The sequence below is a fragment of the Prunus dulcis genome, chromosome 1 (assembly GCF_902201215.1).
Source record: "Prunus dulcis chromosome 1, ALMONDv2, whole genome shotgun sequence".
Lineage (NCBI taxonomy): Eukaryota > Viridiplantae > Streptophyta > Magnoliopsida > Rosales > Rosaceae > Prunus > Prunus dulcis.
Window position 1 is genome coordinate 2,098,444 of NC_047650.1, and position 10,000 is coordinate 2,108,443.

At 37.4% G+C, this 10,000-nt stretch overlaps 1 pseudogene; it reads left to right on the plus strand.

The window, feature by feature from the left end:
* Positions 1–8,844: 8,844 nt before the first annotated feature.
* The window catches only part of LOC117615060, a 7,693-nt pseudogene continuing 6,537 nt past the window's right edge, over positions 8,845–10,000 (plus strand).

The following is a 10,000-nucleotide window of genomic DNA, read 5'->3' on the forward strand; positions in this document are numbered from 1 at the left end:
ATCAACCGAAGCTTAGTTTTATCATTTACCTCAGCTGAATTGGATTGGATTAAACAATTATTAGCATTTCTACACATTCCACTACCTCGTGTGCCTGTCCTCTTTTGTGACAATCTCTCAGCCATTGCCTTATCTTTTAATCCTGTTCAGCATCAAAAGACCAAACACATAGAAATCGACGAGCATTTTGTTCGCGAAAGAGTATCACTGAAACAACTCTCTGTGCAGTTTGTGTCCTCCCAAGAGCAATTTGCTGATATTCTTACAAAGGGGTTGAGTGGTCCTCTTTTCAGAACTCATTGCTGCAATCTCATGCTCGGTTCCTCACAGCATGCTCTTGAGGGGGGATGTTAGAGTATAGTACTTTAGATTGTGACACTTGTCATAATCTTACTGTAGTAGTTAGTTAGTTTGTTATCTGTAGCTATATAGAAGACTTTCTCATGTAATTACGAATCTATTAAGTGAATATATCAGATTGTTCTCTCTAGCTTCTCTCTCTCTTTCTCTCTCTCTCTGCTCTTGATTCCATATACAAGATTACAGTATATGTTTGATCAACTGATATAGATTAACAGTCAGGTCAGCCAAATCATATCATTTTAAAATTATTGAGTTTACAATTACAACTAAATAATCTTATCAAAATTATTTATTGAGTTTACTTACCTCTCAAGTACAACGGATCCGGATTTTCAAAAACTTAAAAAAAACAAAAACAAAAACAAAAAGATTTTCCTCTCAAATATTCAGCCCCAAATTCGTAAGTAAACCCAAACAAATGGTCAGCCCCGTATTAGTTTTCTTATTATAGACTTTGTAGGGTGGATTATATGATCAAAATTACCAAGTTCATAACTCAAATTTTGAATTAGTAATAGAAGATTCATTTAATCAGGATTTTAAGTTTCTTATATGTATTTCAAAGGGCAAAATGCAATCGGGGTTTTTGTAGAAATGTCACCTGGACTTATATCTGAGTTTGAATTTGTCACTTAAAAATAAAAATAAAAATTTCCAAGGTATTTTAAAATGAAAAAAAACATTATTAAAAAATTGTATATCTTTTAAGCAATTAAAAATGAAAAATAATAATTAGGAAGAAAAAGCCTAAAATACCCTTAAAATAATTCCTTTTTCTCTTTTTTCCCCCCTAAAAATAGGAAGACTAAAATACCTTTGCATGTGACATTTCTACAAAAATCCCAAAAAAAAGATATAAATGCCACTAGATCTACTTCAACGACAACAACAACAACAACAACAACAAAAAAAAACCATGGATTAAACATAATAAGAAAACCGAACAATTTGGGCTTAGATCTAAAGACCCCATAATAAAAAGATTTTTATTATTAATGAATCAAATGTTTACATCAGCTTATGGCTTTATATAGAGAACTAGCCTAACAGAATTACTTAGCAGCTATTTCTCTCTAATGATATTCTAACAACCCAATTGATTCAGCTCTAACTGTTAAAAGTGTTAAAAGTTAAAACTAATAGCACATGGCATAACAACCCAATTGATTTGGTCCTAGATGTTTGTGGGAACACATATTTTAGCGACCAATAAGAAGATGACACGTGAAAAAAGAATATTCCTTAAGTCAACTAATTACTCTATTTAATTAGGGAAATTATCTTTGATTTAAGATAGGAATATCTCCCCAAATTTGTAGACTGCACCCGACCATTCTCCATTACGGATGAAAGAAGAAAAGGGTCAGGTGAGGTCTACGAATTTCTTGATGAGTTCCTTTTTTTGTTTTTTTGTTTTTTTTTTTTTTTTGTTTCAGCCAGGTGTGAAACATGGCTATGGGCATTCTCTTGGTTTAGTTTTAATTTTAGGCTAATATGCGGGTTTTCCCCCTTAAAATATACTATATTTGTCAATTTCCCCTCTCTTTTTTTGGGTAAATTAAGGGCATGAATTATTTAAAAATAGCCAATTTACCTCTTACGGTTGGATTTGGGCTTTGAGGCTTGCTCAAGGCTAATTTATTGAGTTTAACATTGAAAGAGTTGGAGCAGTGTGGATCTGTGTAAGTATGTGTGTGTGTGTGTGTGAGAGAGAGAGAGAGAGAGAGAGAGAGAGAGAGAGATCAGGATGGGGTGGGGTGGGTTCGTCAGTGGAGGAGCGTGCAACTGTGTGCAAAAGGGAGGGGCTGGGTTTTTTTGGTTAATTTTGTTTTTAACTTTTTTATTATTATTTAATAAGGTGCATTTTTTAAAATTACGAAATTACTCTTAATATTTACGGAAAATTGGTTGGAGTTTGAAAATCTAACGATAAAAGGTAAATGGGCTATTTTAAAATAATTTGTGTCTTTAATTTACCTAAAAATAATATCTAGGGAGAAAATTAACAATTATGGTATAGTTCATGAGGCAAAACTGCATATAACCCTTAATTTTACATCTCAGCCGCCGAAGTTATCTAACGATTAAAACTAAAATTCATTAACAAATCCGCACCCAACTCATCCAAAGGACGCATCCTCAGAGATACTCATTTGACTATTATCTTCCCTTAGCTACATATTAATGGGCAGAACCAGTGCAAGGGCTACTCTTGACTGTAGAATAGGAAAGGTTTGGGAAAAAAATAAAATAAAATAAAACATATATATAGCCTAATATTTAAACCAATATATATATACAATTTCATACCGTGCCAACACCGATAGGCATAGTTATAGGTCTTTCACATTTGTATTTGGTGTCAAAATTTGTCCCAACATCAATTTTAATTTTTTTCCATTAATTTGTCTTCAAAAGAGAAACATTTTTTCTAAATGAAATTCACTCTTTCGTGAATTATATGGCCCTAATTTCAATTTTTTTTTTCTTCTTCTTGTGTTTGTAATTAGCGTAATTTATATGATTAATGTATACTTTTATTTCTAGAAAACTATTGAAAATGTAAGTATCAAAAGAAAATTATCATTAAATTTTAAATTAATTGAAAATTTTATAGTTCGATCCTATTAAGGTATGACATCATACAAATTTCATAACATTGTTTGTGGTAAACTGATAACCAGTGTGAAAGTATAACAAATAGTCTTACTACTCCACTAATTAATCTTATCTTTTTTTCTTTTTTTTTTGGTTTGGTAATTAAGCTTATCTTTAACAAGTGCCTTGATGTCCATGATATTCACATGTTGTTTGCAACAGTGGCATGGACATTGATGAATGAAAGAAAATACAAATGTACGATATATATTTCACGATCTTTTGATCGGATCTACCCAGAAAAGTCGGGATATGTTCTGCAGCAGCAATATATTTTCGCCACGTATGCTAATTAATGATACGTCATATATTTATTATTTAAGCATGTTCAATTTTCAAAACGAGAAACATAATCAAGCCAAACCATGTGAATATGAAGACATAAACGGAAAATTATGGTTTAGTTAGTGGGAATGCTTAATTGGAGATAATAAAATAACAATTAGTGGCAAGCGAGAATGCACAACACATTTGGACATTTAAAATACTGTAGAATAATCTTTATAATTTGTTGGGGTTCTTGGGCATAGACCTTCCCAAAAAATGTGGGTCTGTATTGTATTCCATGTTGAAGAATTTACCGGATTTTTTTGGATTTTTATGAAGTTTTTTAAAAGTTCACATATGTAGTCAATTGGAACTTTCTACGAGTCAATAGAAATTTGGATGTATTTGATACAAAAAATTATAATGCAATTCAAAGAGATATAATTCTTTATTTTCACATTAGGCCCTCATAAACTCAGGGTCAGCCCCGGCTAAATCCATACTTTTCCTATATTTTATTGTTCTGTTTTCAAAGAAGCCAATTTAACACGTAAATATATGAACGATGACATAAAAAATTGATAACAAGACAAATGACGTAAGGTAACAACGAAATGGATGACGTCGGACGACTCGCCACATATGCACAAACGTGGTAAGACATGAACAGATATATTTGATGATCTTCTGATCTGCACAGAAAAAGAGAGTAAACTGTTTTATATTTAATCATGCATGTTCAATTTTCAAATACGAGGAACATAAACATTCACACTTTGTCAGCCATATGGTTAGTTTAGTGGGAATGCTTAACTGGAGAAATTAATAATAATAATTTGTTGCAAAACACGAGATTTGTATGTCTTTTATTTTTAGCAAAAAAGAAGTTGGATCCAATGTGAAATGAGGTGGATCCTTGTTATTGTAATTTGTATTAGACTCAGAAATCTCTGGTACAACAGACTTTAAAACACCCAATTAGAGTAGTTGCCCTTCCTATGACATATCATTATATTGGTTTTTTTTTTTTTGGGGACGAAATCATTATACTGTCTTTGTGGTGAAGCAATTATGTGAGTTCTGTTTTTAACCTTCAAAATGAAATTGAAACTCTTTAACACAATTAAAACTCAAGTTTTATATTTGTTCTGAAGTTCGGATAGAAAAATACTTAACTCCTTATTCAAACACTATATGCATTCTTACTCTTTGGGATTTTAATAGGAAAATATATACTTGACTCCTTACAAACAAATCACCATCTGAAAATCTGTCTTTTCTTTTTATAATTATATTGAGGTACATTTACATACGTGTCCACTGTGATATTTGTGATGACCTTTTGTCTATTGTTTTATGTGTAAGAACTCAAAACAAAATATCTAAAAAGAAAGAAAATATCTAAAAAGTAAAGAAAATATCTTTTAGTAAAAAGACCATTTTGCCCTTGCATTAATAATGAGGGAAAATTTGACTTTTTGATTGAGAAAGAATTTGGGAATTCCGCTTGCGCCATTGCGTAGAGCACGGCGAAAGGAGTCCGTAGACACGGAGTGGGCCCGAATCGGAGTTGTAACGAAAAATTTTTGGTCAAAAGAGTCTCAGTGGCATAACCGTAAATATTTCCAAGTTTCATCTATATAAACCCGGACTCTGCGCGAAACGGACCACCGACTTCCAGAAGGTGCTGGCGCCGCCTCCGAGCTCCAATGGCCACGAGACCGGTGGCGTTGGAACCGCCATCGAGTCCCCTACCTTTTCCAACCGACATCAACCCCGGGGCAGCCCTGAGCTGGCCGCAAAATCGTGTTTTCCGACGGAGGTTCGTTCGAAGCTACCCGAACTTCCAGCTTGAAATTCTTCCTCTTTTCTCCATCAAATCGATCGAGTAAGGTATGGTTTTTGAGCTATTTTTCGTGCTCTAGCTTTTGGGTATATGGGCTTCGATCGATTTTAGCTCCAAGGGGTTCGATTTTGAACTTGAAAATTCGGCCGAACTTCGGCCCTTCCAAACTACTGTTTCCGGTCACTTTTTGGGGGTGGTTCAAGAACAAAAGTGACTCCAAATAGGGTTTTTTACCTAGGGTAGGAGTTTGGAGCCTCGGTTCAACAATTTTTCGGCACACCCGAATCGCTTTGGACACCCGATCTGTCCCGCGCGTGTGGTGGCGCGTGGGCCAGGGTGGTGGCACGGCTCTGGCCAGTTTTGAGGTTCTCGTGTCGTCACGAGCGCGTGGGATTTCGCAGATCTCGATTCGGAGTCCGTTTGAGCACCGAACGGATTTTTCATATCGCGCGATCCGTGGGTGCAGTGTCGTGTAATCGTTGGATCGCGCTGAATTTTGGATATGTCGGTCTACACGATGTCAAGATCGTGTAGGATTCGACGGATCGCGAATCGGAGTCCCGGATACTCCGGAATCGCGAACCCTGGGGCTAGGGTTAGGGTTTTAAGCGATAACGCGATTTTGGTCAATCCGACCGTCCGATTCGGACCAAATTCGCAGAACATGGTTCCCGCTGTATGAGAAACCTTCAGGGAACCCCAGATTGGCCATCAGAGATCGTGGACCCACGGGGTCCCGGGTCGGCCGATCGGGCAGTGTATCGATTAGCTGAGCATAGGAACTTTTAAAACAGGTCCAAATGTCTGAAAAGGCTAGTGTGGGTTCAGGAGTAACTTGAAATTGGACGCACGTGCTTCTAGGGGCCGGGGGCAGGGTGTTTAATTTAATTCTTTTATTCAGCCTTTATTGATTTATTGTTCATGGATAATCAGGCATCTGAGGTCCAGCCGATCAGCATGAGGAAACTTCAAAGGGTCAAATTAGCTTGGACCATCTGTGAGTGGACATTCTTTCATAAATCAAATTTTATGAATGATTTGATGTGATTTTATATAAATAAGTTTATAAGTGATTTTATTTTGATTTTATATAAGAGAGTTTTTATAAATGAGTTTATTCGAATAAATTTCCTTATTTGATCATGAGTAAGTTTTTATTACGGTTCTGCACGTGATCAGTACAGTAACAGTTTTATAAATCTGTGCTGCTTATTTATAAGTTACAGAAACAGAGTTTGAGATTGAAATCAGCTGAGACAGCAGCACAATCTGAGATTTCAGTTTAATTGGATTTTCTAAAGAAATTTATTTTAAACCCACCTTGTACCCATTTTCTTTATGGTGATTACCCAGAGTCGGACCGATGTCTACGGACATCCAGTCTGATTATAGTTCAGTCAGTGCACTTGACTTTGCCTCACGAGTTTCGGGGACGCTCGGACCGTGAGTGCCAGGATTTGCGGCTCGGCAGACTTGGTGTCCCGAGACCTGCCAGGATTGCGGCTCGGCTGACTCTGTGTCCCCGAGACCTGCCAGGATTGCGGATCAGGCTGACTACGGTCCCCTGCATCCTGCCAGAGCGACTCGAGCTGACTTGGTGTCACCGAGGAATCTGCCGGCGGGACAGGCTGATCATAGTCCCCTGATTTCGCCAGTTTGCGGCTCGGGTGGACTGCGTGGCGCCCGAGACCTGCCAGGGAATTGACGGATATAACAGGGGTACAATTAGGTGGCAGTTTTAAAGGATTTTAAAGCTTTTACTGCAGATATTGTTTACTCATTTTTATTCGTAAATTCATTCGAGCGAAGTTTTAAAGGATTTTGAGCTTTCTTTTATTCAAGGATGATTTTCAGGCATTTTATATTGGTTTCTCAATGATTGCACATGTGTATTTTTTGGTATTTTTATTCAGTATACCAGTTCTTTGATTCTTCCAGGCAGTAATATCTATTATATCATATCGATTATGTAAGTTTCTTCATTAGTATACTAAATCATGCTTGTAGAATCTTTTATGTGGAGATATAGTTAAATTTTCGATGTATATATATCCCTAGTTATTTCAAAATGGGGGTATTATATTCTAGCTTGATTTTAAGAATCTCACTTTTTGTCCACTCACAGTTTAAAACTTGTTTTTCGCCCCCAGGTCGTAGAAGTGCATAGGATCCACCACCGGGCCACTCTTAACCTCCACGCTTCAAAGTCAGGTAAAGTTGTAGAAATTTTCCTGAAAACCCGTGAACTTTAGAAAATTGCTCTGATATCGAGTTTATTGGAAAATTTGAATCTGGCAAATTTGGTTTATCCTATTCTGGCAGTTGGGTGGAAATATTTGAGATTGTTTACAGGTGAAATTTTGGGACTGGTCAAAATACAAGGGAGACTCTGCCAAATTTTCGGCAGAAGTCTAAGGGAATTTTAAAGAGAAATTGAAGTAAGAGGGCAAAAAGGTCATTTGTGCCCGACATTCGCCAGGTGTCGGACACGCACAGGACTTGGCTCGAATTTCAAAGTGAAAATTGGGTCGGGTCCTGTCATTATGTGAGAATGTGAAGGTAAAGAGTCCCACATTGGAAAGTTGAGAAACCTAGTAAGGGCTTATAAGGAGTTGGGTTACTTCCCCCATTGCCAATTGGTTTTGGGATGGAACCTCAACTTCCTTCATGGTATCAGAGCGGGTTAGCCCACGTGTGAAAGCCCAACGGCCACACGTGCTCTACGTCACCCAATATGTGTTGTTAACGTGTTAGGCTTAAAAATTCGCCACACATGAGGGGGCGTGTGAGAATGTGAAGGTAAAGAGTCCCACATTGGAAAGTTGAGAAACCTAGCAAGGGCTTATAAGGAGTTAGGTTACTTCCTCCATTGCCAATTGATTTTGGGATGGAACCTCAACTTCCTTCATTTTCAACCTTATTGTCTCTTTCAGTTTGAGTAGCTTCACATGGAGATAACATGGGGAGTAATATTTTATTTGGGACAAGTTTTAGACTAACCTGAATATGGCTATAAATAGGGCAGGCATATTGCAAAAGGATGCTGCACCAACACATCAAGCTACGAGTAGGGATGGCAAAAATCCCCGTAGGGGCGGGTCCCCGTCGGGTCCCCGACCCTAACAGGGGGAGATTTCGGGTCTAAATGGGTATCGGGTACGGGGATCCCCGAACTTGAAAAATTCCCGACGGGTATGGGGAGGGGATGGTATTTGCGTCCCCATCCCCGAACCCGGCCCGAAAATATATATGTTTATATTTAAATAAATAAATATATAATTATAATATTTATGTTTAACCCTAAGTTAACTTCCTCTCCTAATTCTTCCTAATTTTCTATGGAATTTCATATTGATGTGATTTTAAATAGTTGAGTTGAACTTTATAGTTAATTTGGATGTGTTGAATGATAAGTTAATATGAAATTTAATGTTAAAATGTATGATAAATATTCTTTTATGCAAAAAAATCGGGGATTCGGGGCGGGTATGGGGGATAGTCCCCCGACGGGGACGGGGACGGGGATTCCCCGAAACCTAATAAACGGGGATGAGTTTAGGGATGGGGGCGGGGATGGAGAGCGGGGATGGGAATGATATTGTCATACCCGGCCCCTACCCGACCCGTTGCCATCCCTAGCTACGAGCCAATACCCGTTCTTTAGCCCTAGCCTTTGAAATCCCCAAGACTCCCTACCCTAAGTCATCATCATGCTAGGCGACCTCGCAAAAAATTTGTTTTCTAAAGTTGAGGCTAGCCTGTTTTCCATGTCTGATAAGAAAATCTTGGACCAAATTTATGCAACTCATTATGTCAATGTTGATAATTCCTTTGATGAGGATTCTCTTTTCGAAATTGTTGAAAACATCCTCAAGCATGCAATCCAAACTGTCGACAAAATTGTGCAGGTACTTTATCACAAATATTCTTATTAATTCTTATTATTATTATATATTATCATACCGTTGATCATTATTAATTATTATTAATATCTAAAGCACTGCTACATAAACTTGTGGGTTGTTGCAGGGTACCCAAGTGCATGAGGAAAACATAGAGGAGAAGCCCCTCAAGGCCAACTTCAGTACACCATTGTGCATACTTAAGTCCATAGCCAGCGAGGTTATTACCTCAGAAAATAAATAAATATTTTTTTATATTGCTCGTAACAATTTTCATGTACATACATTACTTTTTATTTTTTTTATTGTTTGCTTTCATATTTTTCATATTAAAACTATTAAATACTTAAATTTTCAGATGCAATGCAAACCTCCTGGTGAGAAAGTTGCCCATGAAACTGCCTTGCAATACTGAACAAGCTGTCAAACTATTCATGGGAAGCAAAGGCAGTGCTGACTCTGGCAGCTTTTGCTATGGAATATGGGGAGTTCTGGCTCCTTGCCCAGGCTCAGGAATCGGACCGACTTGCCAAATCAATTTCAATCCTGAAGAGAGTCCCTTTCCTCCTCAAGCCCTCAAACCTGCAAAAAAGAAGGCAAGCAGTGCTTGAGCTTAACAACTTGATCAAGGTTACAATGCGAGCTATCGGGATCTTCGATCAGTTCGAAAAGCTTTCCAGTTACGATCCATAGGATGTGCCGGAGTTGGCATTAGCAATGGAACATATTCCAGTGGATGCGTATTGGGCTATTTTGACTCTTGTTGCTTGCGCAACGAAGGTCACTATTCTCACCAGTGATGAGTACGTTAACTCTTCATTCTTAATTGATGTCTGACAAAAAAAAAAAAATAAATAAATAAATTCAATATTTGTTTAGTACTTCAAAATAATAAGACCATGGTTGCCTTTGTTTCAGGGACAAGGAGCATGACCTAGTCCCATACGCTCAAAAAATCCATTTC